This window comes from Aquarana catesbeiana, linkage group LG02 (genome assembly GCF_042186555.1).
Source record: "Aquarana catesbeiana isolate 2022-GZ linkage group LG02, ASM4218655v1, whole genome shotgun sequence".
Lineage (NCBI taxonomy): Eukaryota > Metazoa > Chordata > Amphibia > Anura > Ranidae > Aquarana > Aquarana catesbeiana.
The window spans coordinates 812,205,590-812,219,236 of record NC_133325.1 but is presented as its reverse complement, the minus strand read 5'-3'; the positions used below and the strand labels follow the sequence as shown (position 1 = coordinate 812,219,236).

General features: G+C 43.7%; 1 protein-coding gene across 1 annotated transcript in view; it reads left to right on the top strand.

Moving 5' to 3' along the window:
• The window catches only part of LOC141129517 (uncharacterized), an 89,584-nt gene that overhangs the window by 40,278 nt on the left and 35,659 nt on the right, over positions 1–13,647 (top strand). The window lies entirely within an intron of this gene.

Here is a 13,647-nt window from a genome sequence, read left to right as displayed (position 1 = left end):
AGTGGAGGGTGGAATGGGGATAGATGGGGGGAGGGTTATGGCAGGTGACAAATTTCCCTGTTGCAAACAGCCATTGGAAACTATAGTGCCATTTGTACTACTAAAAATGATATGAAAAACTCCAGAGCAAAATGTAATAATGCATTAAAGTGTTTGTGCACCAATGCCAGAAGTCTGCCAAGCAAAATAGGTGAGTTGGAAGCTCTGGTGCATGAGGAGAGCTATGATGTAATCGGTATTGCTGAAACTTGGCTACAATCCTCACATGACTGGGCTATTAATATTCCTGGCTATGCTCTCTTTCGGAGAGACAGGGTAAAAAGGAAAGGTGGCGGGATCTGTCTCTATGTGAGAAGTGATCTCAAAGCAAGCGTGAAAGAGGACCTGGTTGATGGAGAGTGTGATGAGTCTGAAGCATGATGGGTGGAACTGCATATAGATGGGTGTAGTTCAAAGTTAATCATTGGAGTTTGTTATAGACCACCCAATGTTAGCGAGGAGGTGGAAACTCAGCTCCTTGCACAGATGGAAAGGGCTGGGATCAGTGATAATAATGGGGGATTTTAACTACCCGGAAATTGACTGGAGTAATGGCACTGCTGGGACAGTTAAAGGGCAAAAATGTATAAACCTAGTACAGGATAATTTTATGGTGCAGTTTGAGGCCCCAACTAGGAATGGAGCTCTGTTGGATCTGGTAATCTCAAACCATGCAGAGCTTATTACTAATGTCTAGATAAAAGGAACACCTGGGTAGCAGTGACCATAACATGATTTCATTTGATGTTAGCTGTAAACAAGAAATACATACGGGAAAGATAAAAACACTTAACTTCAAGAGAGCAAATTTTCCAAGGATGAGGGCTGCTCTCCAGGATTTAGACTGGGAGGGAATATTTGCATTGATAAACAGAACAGAAATGGGAATTCTTCAAAAAAACTGTTTGAGATTTCACTGCAAAGTATATTTCCATGGGCAATAAGTTTAAAAGGCTAAAAACAAAACCTATGTGGCTCACAGCCAAAGTTAAAGAAGCTATAAACAATAAGAAAAGAGCTTTTAAAAAATATACAAATGAAGGAACACTAGTGTCGTTTAAATGTTTCAAAGAATTTAACAGAATATGTAAAAAGGAAATGAAGGATGCGAAAATACAAAACGAATGACAGATTGCAAAAGATAGTAGCACAAACCCCCAAAAATTCTTCAAATATATTAATAGTAAAAAGGGCAGGTCTGAGCATGTAGGCCCTTTACAAAATAATCTGGAGTGGGTGACTGGGGACAAAGAGAAGGCTAATTTATTAAATACTTTCTTCATCTCTGTGTATACAAAGGAGCATGGAGGAGCTCATTTCCATAATGGGGGTGGTAGTGACACAGCCCCGAATGATCCACAATGGCTCAAAAGTGATATGGTCCAGAAATATTTAGACAGAATAAAGGTGGATAAAGCACCTGGACCTGATGGCATCCACCCACCGATCCTAAAATAATTGAGTTCTGTAGTTTTAAAGCCATTGTATCTATTTTTTAGGGACTCATTAATGACGGGAATAGTACCACTGGATTGGCACAGGGCGAGCGTGGTGCCTATATTTAAAAAGGGATCAAAGTCTTTACCAAGTAACTATAGACCTGTTAGTTAAACTTCTATAGTCGGGAAGATACTGGAGCGTTTAATAAAAGACCACATAGACGACTTCTTGCTGGAAAAAAACATTTTAAGCAACAGACAGCATGGATTCATGAAAGACAGAAGTTGTCAGACAAACCTGATTTTTTTTTTATGAAGAGGTAAGTAAAACCTTGGACGGAGGGGTGGCTGTGGACGTGGTATACTTGGACAGAGGGGTGGCTGTGGACGTGGTATACTTGGACAGAGGGGTGGCTGTGGACGTGGTATACTTGGACAGAGGGGTGGCTGTGGACGTGGTATACTTGGATTTTGCAAAAGCGTTCAACACAGTTCCGCACACGTGGCTCATGTGTAAGGTAAAGTCTACAGGCTTGGAAATATCAGTTTGTAAATGGATAGAAAACTGGCTAAAAGACAGAATTCGGAGAGTAGTGGTTAATGATTCTTACTCTGAATGGTCTAAGGTTATCAGTGGTGTAACCCAAGGTTCAATGTTGGGACCCTTACTTTTTAATATCTTTATAAATGATATTGGGTCTGGCATCAAAAGTAACATTTCTGTCTGTGCAGATGACACCAAGCTATGGAGTGGAATAACGTCCTTACAGGATGTCTCCAATTTACAAGCCGACCTCAATGCTTGCTCTGTCTAATTGGGCGACTATGTGGCAGATGAGGTTTAATGTTGAGAAATGTAAAGTTATGCACTTGGAGGCTAAGAATATGCATCATACATACTAGGGGGAGTACAACTGTGGGAATCCGTGGTGGAGAAGGATCTGGGGGGATCCATAGTGGAGAAGGATCTGGGGGATCCATAGTGGAGAAGGATCTGGGGGGATCCATAGTGGAGAAGGATCTGGGGGAATCCATAGTGGAGAAGGATCTGGGGGGTTTTGGTAGATCATAAGCTCAATAATAACATGCAATGCCAAGCTGCGGTTTCCAAAGCGAGCAAAGTCCTTTCTTGTATTAAGAGAGGTATGGGCTCCAGAGAGAGAGACATAATTTTGCCCCTGTTCAAATCATTAGTAAGACCTCATCTGGAATATGCCGTTCAGTTTTGGGCACCAGTTCTCAAAAAGGATATCGGGGAACTGGAGAAAGTGCAGAGAAGGGCAACCAAACTGATAAGAGGCATGGAGGAGCTCAGCTATGAGGAAAGATTAGAGGAACTGAATTTATTCACTCTTGAGAAGAGGAGAATAAGGGGGATATGATCAACATGTATAAATATATAAGGGGTCCATATAGTGAACTTGGTGTTGAGTTATTCACTTTACGGTCAACACAGAGGACAAGGGGGCACTCTTTACGTCTAGAGGAAAAGAGATTTCATCTCCAAATACGCAAAGGTTTCTTCACAGTAAGAGCTGTGAAAATGTGGAATAGACTCCCTCCAGAGGTGGTTCTGGCCAGCTCAGTAGATTGCTTTAAGAAAGGCCTGGATACTTTCCTAAATGTACATAATATAACTGGGTACTGACATTTATAGGTAAAGGTGATCCAGGGAAAATCCGATTGCCTCTTGGGGATCAGGAAGGAATTTTTTCCCCTGCTGGAGCAAATTGGAGCATGCTCTGCTGGGGTTTTTTGCCTTCCTCTTGATCAACTGAGGGTATAAAATTGGGTATATTGGATTGTACGATATTTTTTATTTTATTTATTTATTGTTTTTAAGGTTGAACTGGATGGACTTATCTTTTTTCAACTTGACTAACTATGTAACTATGTAACTATGCAAGTATGGTAACACTGTACCCATATGACATTTTTATTATTTTTGAACATAAACAGAGCTTTCTTGTGGCGGTATTTAATCACCTCTGGGGTTTTTTAATTTTTGCTAAATAAACAAAAAAGACTGAAAATTTTGAAAAGAGAACGTGTTTTTCCTTGTTTCTGTTGGAAAGTAGACAGTCCAAGGTATTTAGTAAGAGGCATGGCGAGTTTTTTGGAGTTGTCATTTTTTGACACCGTTTTTTGGAAATTTAAAAACATTTTTTTTTGCATACTGTCATCAGTACAGTACAGCATCATCATATAACATGTGTGGCGGTGATCAGGGACACTGACTGGTGACAGTATGTAAAAAAATAAAATAATCATCATCATTTTTTTTCAATTTTTTTTTTACTATTTTTTTAACACACTGTGACCAGAGCAATACTCTGGTCACAGTGTACTCACAGTGTACACACCGTACTACTCTGGGGAAGTGATCAGGATTTTTTTACACATTACGATTGCTTATAACAATGAATTTCATTGCTATAAGCAACCATTTTTACTGAATGAAACTGATTAATTCAGTGAGTATTGTTGTGATTATCTGTGATTGGCCACAGCTAATTACATGGTACAGATGGGCTGTGATTGGCCCCGTCTGTACTATGTGATCACTGTGACCAATCACAGCTAGCAACACAATGGATGGTATGAAAGGAAGCCATCCATTGTTTATAATTGTCATGTGATCTGCTGTGATTGGTCACAGCGATCACATGGTTCCAGCAGTGGGCCGGTACAGTGATCTGTCGTTGGCTGAGTCTGGTGGACACAGGGGATAACAGATCACGCCCACTGCACAGGCTGCAAGGCCACATGGGGGAATGTTCTGGGAGGACATCATATGACATCCATCCGCAATGATGAAAGTGGTTAAGCACTAATATGTAACAAATAATAAAGTAAGTTGCTCCACAGTACCAACAACATATTACTCATTATTGTTCTGCATTTTATAAATTTGTTTGGTGACATCAACTAAAAAGCTTTAAATTCCTATCAAATATGGAACACATATCATTATGTAAAATCTACAGGCTTAGAAATATCAGTTTGTAAATGGATAGAAAACTGGCTAAAAAACAGAATTCAGAGAGTAGTGGTTAATGATTCTTACTCTGAATGGTCTAAGGTAATCAGTGGTGTACCCCAAGGTTCAGTGTTATCAGTGGTGTACCCCAAGGTTCAGTGTTGTCAGTGGGGTACCCCAAGGTTCAGTGTTATCAGTGGTGTACCCCAAGGTTCAGTGTTGTCAGTGGGGTACCCCAAGGTTCAGTGTTATCAGTGGTGTACCCCAATGTTCAGTGTTATCAGTGGTGTACCCCAAGGTTCAGTATTGTCAGTGGTGTACACCAAGGTTCAGTGTTGTCAGTGGTGTACCCCAAGGTTCAGTGTTGTCAGTGGTGTACCCCAAGGTTCAGTGTTGTCAGTGGTGTACCCCAAGGTTCAGTGTTGTCAGTGGTGTACACCAAGGTTCAGTGTTGTCAGTGGGGTACACCAAGGTTCAGTGTTGTCAGTGGGGTACACCAAGGTTCAGTGTTGTCAGTGGTGTACACCAAGGTTCAGTGTTGTCAGTGGTGTACCCCAAGGTTCAGTGTTGTCAGTGGGGTACACCAAGGTTCAGTGTTGTCAGTGGGGTACACCAAGGTTCAGTGTTGTCAGTGGGGTACACCAAGGTTCAGTGTTGTCAGTGGGGTACACCAAGGTTCAGTGTTGTCAGTGGTGTACCCCAAGATTCAGTGTTGTCAGTGGTGTACCCCAATGTTCAGTGTTATCAGTTGGGATGAGCTTCGAGTTTGAGTCGAACCCATGTTGGACTCGAACATCGCCTGTTTGACCGTCCATCGAATTGCGAACGTTATAGGCCGTTCGCGCCAAATTCGAGTGGAGCGTCACGGCCCATAATTCACTGCAGCAGCGCCGTCTGTACAGGGAGCCGTAATTGGCCAAAGCCACGGTGGCTTTGGCCAATTATGGCTGAGGGGGTTTAGTACACGCCCCACACTATATAAGGCCGCGTAGTAGGAGTAGGCAGGTGAGTCAGTTAGCTGCACTTACAGTGTATTGTGTATACAGTGGGGACAGAAAGTATTCAGGCCCCCTTTAATTTTTCACTATTTGTTATATTGCAGCCATTTGCAAAAATCATTTAAGTTCATTTTTTTCCTCATTAATGTACACACAGCGCCCCATATTGTACACACAGCACCCCATATTGACAGAAAAACACAGAATTGTTGTCATTTTTGCAGATTTATCAAAAAAGAAAAACTGAAATATCACATGGTCCTAAGTATTTAGACCCTTTGCTGTGACACTCATATATTTAACTCAGGTGCTGTCCATCTCTTCTGTTCATCCTTGAGATGGTTCTACACCTTCATTTGAGTCCAGCTGTGTTTGATTATACTGATTGGACTTGATAAGGAAAGCCACACACCTGCCTATATCAGACCTTACAGCTCACAGTGCATGTCAGAGCAAATGAGAATCATGAGGTCAAAGGAACTGCCTGAAGAGCTTAGAGACAGAATTGTGGCAAGGCACAGATCTGGCCAAGGTTACAAAAAAATTTCTGCTGCACTTAAGGTTCCTAAGAGCACAGTGGCCTCCATAATCCTTAAATGGAAGATGTTTGGGACGACCAGAACCCTTCCTAGAGCTGGTCGTCCGGCCAAACTGAGCTATCGGGGGAGAAGAGCCTTGGTGAGAGAGGTAAAGAAGAACCCAAAGATCCCTGTGGCTGAGCTCCAGAGATGCAGTCGGGAGATGGGAGAAAGTTGTAGAAAGTCAACCATCACTGCAGCCCTCCAACAGTCAGGGCTTTATGGCAGAGTGGCCCGACGGAAGCCTCTCCTCGGTGCAAGACACATGAAAGCCTGCATGGAGTTTGCTAAAAAACACCTAAAGGACTCCAAGATGGTGAGAAATAAGATTCTCTGGTCTGATGAGACCAAGATAGAACTTTTTGGCCTTAATTCTAAGCGGTATGTGTGGAGAAAACCAGGCACTGCTCATCACCTGTCCAATACAGTCCCAACAGTGAAGCATGGTGGTGGCAACATCATGCTGAGGGGGTGTTTTTGAGCTGCAGGGACAGGACGACTAGTTGCAATCGAGGGAAAAATGAATGTGGCCAAGTACAGGGATAGCCTGGACGAAAACCTTCTCCAGAGTGCTCAGGACCTCAGACTGGGCCGAAGGTTTACCTTCCAACAAGACAATGACCCTAAGCACACAGTTAAAATAACAAAGGAGTGGCTTCACAACAACTCTGTGACTGTTCTAGAATGGCCCCGGCCAGAGCCCTGACTTAAACCCAATTGAGCATCTCTGGAGAGACCCAAAAATGGCCGTCCACCAACGTTTACCATCCAACCTGATAGAACTGGAGAGGATCTGCAAGGAAGAATGGCAGAGGATCCCCAAATCCAGGTGTGAAAAACTTGTTGTATCTTTCCCAAAAAGACTCATGGCTGTATTAGATCAAAAGGGCTTCTACTAAATACTGAGCAAAGGGTCTGAATACTTAGGATCATGTGATATTTTATTTTTTATTTTTTAATAAATCTGCAAAAATGTCAACAATTCTGTGTTTTTCTGTCAATATGGGGTGCTGTGTGTACAATATGGGGTGATGTGTGTACAATATGGGGAGCTGTGTGTACAATATGGGGGTGCTGTATGTACAATATGGGGTGCTGTGTGTACAATATGGGGTGCTGTGTGTACAATATGGGGTGCTGTATGTACAATATGGGGTGCTGTGTGTACAATATGGGGTGCTGTGTGTACAATATGGGGTGCTGTGTGTACAATATGGGGTGCTGTGTGTACATTAATGAGGAAAAAATCAACTTAAATGATTTTAGCAAATGGCTGCAATATAACAAAGAGTGAAAAATGTAAGGGGGTCTGAATAATTGAATAATTTCCATCCCCACTGTATATATGGATCCTAGGTGTTGTGTGTATGTATGAATATATATATATATATATATATATATATATATATATATATATATATATATATATATATATACTGTATTCAGTTTAGCTAGATCCGTTCCTGTTATTCTCTTCCTACTGACAGGCAGGCAAGTGTTTTTATAGTATTTACAGCTACCTGAAGAAAATTGCTGGTGTTCTTCTGATCCTATTAATACCACAGGCAGGCAGCTGCAGTATTTACAGTTAGTGTACTGTGTCCTCTGCACAGTGTGCACCTAAAGCTACCTGAAGACAATTGCTGGTGTTCTCATACTAATAATACTACAGGCAGGCAGTTAATTCTGCTAGCTGCAGTATCAGTATATATACATCCCAGCTTTGTGCAGCTACATCTCACTGCAGGCCATTAGTATGTCTGGAAGGCCAACAAGGAGAGGCAGACAGTCACAAGCCAATAAAAGAGGGCAAGCAGGCTCTGTGTCTAGAGGCAACAGTGCTGGTCGTGGAGACGGTGCATCCTCATCAGCACGTGGCCGTGGGACACGCTTGTCCTTTTTTTCGCCAGCTGGCCGTGTTGAGCCGCAACATGTGGAAGACTTGGTAGAGTGGATGACCAAGCCGTCCTCATCCTCCTCATCCTCACTAACCCAGGCTCAGGGTACTTTGGCAAAGCAGCTGCCAACGTGGCCTCTTCCCTCGGCTCAATGGCATCAGTCACTCCTTCCCTAGCCCCACCATGTTTTCCTGAGGAGTCCCCCGAACTGTTTGACCACAGTGTTGGGTACATGCTCCAGAAGGATGCCCAGCTAGAGGAAGGCAGTAACGTGAGTCCAGAGTGAGAGGGTACCCAAGAAGGACAGCAATATGGCAGTCATGTTCCCCCAGCTGCAGCATACTGCCAGGTTTGCTCCAGTGATAAGGAGGGAGGGGATGATGAGGTCACTGACTCCACATGGGTGCCTGATAGGAGGAGGTGGCACAATTCCAATGAGGCAGGATGCCCTCCAGGGGCCAGCTTAAGGGCAGCACACTGACTGCATCACACCGCAGAGCTCCGCATGTGCAGGGCGCTGGTGTCTCTGCGTGTTATTCCAAAAGTTCTTTGGTGTGGGCCTTTTTTGGGACAAGTGCATCAGATCGCACCGCTGCTATTTGCAACATATGTCTCAAGCGTATCTCGCATGGTGAAAACATCACCCGCTTGGGCGCCACATGCTTGACCAGACATATGTCAACCTGCTATGCAGTTCGTTGGCAAGCGTACCTAAAAGACCCACACCAAAGAACAAAGTGAACCTCTCCTTGCTCCTCATCAGCTGGGATCTCCAACCCCACTATACCTTCAGTCCTCTCTGAAACCTGCACTGACAGAAATGAAGGTGCAGAATTAGGTGTGTCACAGTCAAGTACTTGCGGCCAATCTGCTATCGGTAGACCGACGTCAGATTGTACCAGGCAAATATCTCTGCCCCAGCTGCTGCACTGCCGAAAGAAGTTCACTCCCAGCCATCCACATGCCCAGCAGTTGAATGCTAGCTTGGCTAAATTGCCAGCACTTCAACTGCTGCCTTTTCAGTTAGTAGACTCTGCCCCCTTCCGTGAGTTTGTGGAATGTGCGGTTCCTCAGTGGCAGGTTCCCAAACGCCACTTTTTCTCACGGAAGGGAATTCCAGCTCTCTACCGGCATGTGGAAGGCAATGTCTTGGCCTCGCTGGAAAGGGCGGTCAGCGGTAAGGTGCATATTACCGCTGACTCATGGTCCTGCAGGCATGGACAGGGACGTTACCTAAGTTTCACGGCGCATTGGGTGACTCTGCTGGCAGCTGGGAAGGATGCAGGACAAGGTGCAGTAGTGTTGGAGGTTGTTCCGCCACTACGCCTCCAAAATTCTACTAGTGGTGATTCTGCCACAAATCTCACCTCCATCCCCTCCTCTTCTTCTTCCTCCATGGCCTCTTCCTTAGCTCTCAAGGCCCCCTTTATCCAGACAGTGTTCCTGCGTGCCCGCCCATCACACAGGAAGAGGACAAGGAGGAGGAGGAGGATTGTGTCAGCATGGAGGTGGAGCCTGGCACTCAGCATCAGCAGCAGTTTTTAAGGGATCATTTACAGTCCCAAGAAACCCATGGACTTGTACATGGCTGGGAGGAGGTGGCTGCGGATCATGTCGTCCTTAGTGACCTAGAGGACTCCGGACCGAATGCCTCAGCAAACCTATGCTGCATGGTCTCCCCCACGGGACTTTAAATGAGGTGTAAATGGTGATCAAAGGGTAGACAGGTATTACAGTACAAATATTTTATTGAAAACAACATAATCCATAATAGGACATGGGTATGGGTGAAAGGTTCATAAAACAGCAACAATGCATAGTAATCCTAAAACACAGCCATAATATAATAGTAATACATGTAGTACAGGTATGCATAGTACATCTCTAACCCGACGCGTTTCGCGAGCTTTCCTCGCTTCATCAGGGGCTGATGTGCATATCTGCTGTCTGTAAAAACAGGTTAAAGTATAATTAAAGTATCGGTTATGATTGGATGAAAGCAAGAAGCCAGAACCGATCATCCCAGACTTACCTATAAGACCAAGGCTCCAGACACGAAGGTGTCGGCAGAAGGTGTCTCCCCCGGGAGCTGAAGAGACCGAGGACCCAGCCAGAGGAATGAGGCCGGACTTGGGGGGCAGCATGGCAATAGAAAAAGAGAGAAGAGAAAAGAGCGTGGACCCAAATTGTTCCCATATGTCCTGCAGGGCAACTCACTGTGTGAAAATAAATGTATTATAATATAAGATTTTAGGTCTTGAAAGTATAAAGTATCATAGCATCAAGTACAGAATATAATGATGAACAAAGGTCTAAAGTAATGGCGTTAGTACTGTCCTAAATGGTGGCATTGGTATTGTCATAGAGATATGAAGTTGGATAAGCCCGAGGTGTCCCGCAGAGCAAAAGAGAAAAAGGAGGGTACAGGGTGGGGGAGTGAATGAGAAAAGAGAGAGAAAAGACAGGAGAAGGTAAAGTGAGGAAGTGAAGTGAGGAAGAACAGAAAGAAGAAAAAGAGAAAATAGAAAAAAGAAGAAAAGAAATGAAAAGAAAAAAAAAAAAAAAAAGGGGGAACAAGACCAAGAGGGAGAGAAGAGAGGGAAAGTGGGGAAGTGAAAGGAGATGAAACACAGTGAGATAGGGAGACAAGATATTGGTGGTAAAATAAACTGAACTACTAGTGGTTCCATGTGAAAGGAAGAGGGAAGTGAAAGAAGTGTGGATCTGGGGGGTAAATCAGACACACTGAAGTGAGCATGTGGAGATAAGTACACTGGGGATTCAAAGTATACATGTGAAGCTAAAAACAAAGTGCCTACCGATGTAGTGAAGTGTCCCAGCTGAGTGTTGGAGAAGAGTGATAGCGGAAAAGTTTGCCATGCTGATACCACCCATCCTTATACCCGGACATCCGCCGAGTTCTCCGCCCCTAGCGTCATGCGTAGGCCGGGGCAGAGGGGATCGCAACGCGCTCGCCTCACAGAGGCAGGCGCCCGCGATCCCTGGCCACCGCCTAGATGACACGTCCCGCCCATCAGGGAGGGGAATACCGCTGGATTGCGGGCTTCCCCAAGTGGGCGTGGAGAGGCATGACGCCGATGCACTGGTGGCCCCGCCCCTCCGGAAGACCAGAGAGATGGGGACAGCTGGGGAAATGAATCCCCATTTGTGCATCGCAGCTCCCAGAGGATAAACCAGACCGCCCGGCCCAACAGGGGCGCAGTGGAGGAGCTAGGTCCTGCAGGTACATGGTCAGCATAAATATGATAATAGTAAAAAATATATACCAGCATGTCATTCAAAAATGACAATATCACTGTAACCCATATGAGATCTAGGACCAGCATCAGATAAAGGGCATTATGGTGTCTTCCACCTGGGTACAAATTGCAAAGGAAATCTGAAAGCTGACCCCTAACATAAAACACCTCCATCCCTAATATCAAAGAAAAAGAAAATAAAGGTCGCCCACGGGACTTTAAATGAGGTGTAAATGGTTACAAACTCCTGTTCCTGGACAACGTGTCGCTGAGGCTTCGGTCAGTCAAAGAGCGGTGGAGAAGGTGGCCATCTGACCGATGCGTTCAGACAGTTTTTTAGTCCGCAGCCCCAAGGTATGATCGGTTCCAGCAACCATCGCCAGCGTCTGTTTTACATTGTGCAGGAATACCTAGGGGCAAGATCAGACTTGGACACCTTTCCCACCGAAAATCCTCTGGGTTACTGGGTCTTGAGGATGGACCACTGGCCAGAGCTTGCTCAATATGCAATTGAGCTACTGGCCTGTCCTGCATCCAGCGTTCTTTCTGAACGCACATTCAGTGCTGCTGGAGGCTTTGTAACCAATCACAGAGTGCGCCTTTCCACAGACTCTGTTGATCGGCTCATATTCATAAAAATGAATCAGTCTTGGATAACCAGCTACCAAGCACCTGATGCTGATGTAACCAATTAATTTTTCAATGGATGTGGGATCCTGTGAAGACTGTATATGCTGAGTGACTATCCTATTCCTCCTCAATTTTCATGATGATAGCTTCTAAGAATATTTTCTGTTCAGGGCACCACCACCACTGCCTAAGGCCCATTTTTCTGCCCCTGTTTAACAGAGGCACGTAATTACAATCTTTGATCTAATATTTCATGGCAGGGCCCGTTCCAGCGTCCACCAAGAGTAACTGTGAGGACTTACAGTATTCTGGTACCACCAACACCTAAGGCCCAATTTTCCGCAGAGTATATAGGGGCAGGCCGTATAGTATATACAGGCGGTCCCCTATTTTCAAACATCCGACTTACAAATGACTCCTACTTACAAAAAGGCTGAACCTCAGTGATGGGATTTTAAAGGCAATTCAAAATAAATTTGAAGGAAATTCTTAATAGAAAAGTACGTTAAACGTAGAATTTATGTAAAGTACAACATTTTTTAAAAAGATTGATCACAACAAAAAACATATATCATACAAAAAAGAAATAACTAAATCATAAATGGTAATTAACAGTTATGGCAATGACAGTCCGACGTGTTTCGAGAATATAAAAATTATAGTCTTCATCAGGGACAATTTGCCATTTCTAGAATTACAAAAACATAATATCAGTACAAAACATTTTATTTATAAACAACAATTCAAATGCTTTACAGGACTGACAGGTTTGTATGGCCCTCCCAGGGATATGCCAAAACTTACGTGCCAAAAAATATTATGGTGCAAAATCCGACATCCATATAGTCTGTATTGGCCTTTAAACATGAAAAGGAGCCCCCAGATATTATAATCCAATTAAGGCATCAAAGTAGATGTATAGTTGCAGTTTGGAGGAACCCAAGATAGCAACAGGGAGCGTCTAAAAGGAGAAATATGAACCAATGATGAGACTACCTTTCAACAAATGATATGGTAGAAGTTATAATTGGATCCATAATCAAAAATAGGACAAAAGATTGTACAATGAAGTCAAACCCCCGATTTTGGGACTGCGACATTGCGGCGGACAGATCGGACACTTTTGACACTTTTTTGGGACCAATGACATTTATACAGCGATCAGAGGTAAAAATAGCCACTGATTACTGTATAAATATCACTGGCAGGGAAGGGGTTAATACCAGGGGGTGATCAAGGGGTTAAGTGTGTCCTAGGGAGTGATTCTAACTGTGGGACTGACTGGAGGAGGAGACTGATCGTTGTTCATACTTAGCATGAACAGCAGATCTGTCTCTTCTCTCCTGACAGAACGGAGATCTCTCTGTTTACATTGACAGATTTCCATTCTGTCTCTCCCTCCGGAGTGATTGCAGATGTCTGGTGGACATCGTGGCCACCGGGCACCGTCGTTGCACCGCGGGCATGTGCACACTTCCTAGTGGTCTTAAAGCAGCCAACATATAACTACGCCAATTTGTCTAGGAGAGCCAACCTGCCGCAGTATAACTGAGGCGGCTGGTCCTCTAGTGTTTAAACGATTCTGAAATAACAAAAAAAAATTTGGATGAAATTTGAATTTGAATCATTTTCAAATTTTTAATCATTTTCACATTTCCAAAGAGAATAAAATAGAATAGAAAATAAAGGAATAGAATAGAAAAAAAAATAGAATATAAAAGAATATAACAGAAAATAAAAGAATAGAACATAATAGCGTAAAACACAACAAAATAGAATAGAAAATAAAAGAACAGAATAAACTAGAATAACATATAAACAAATA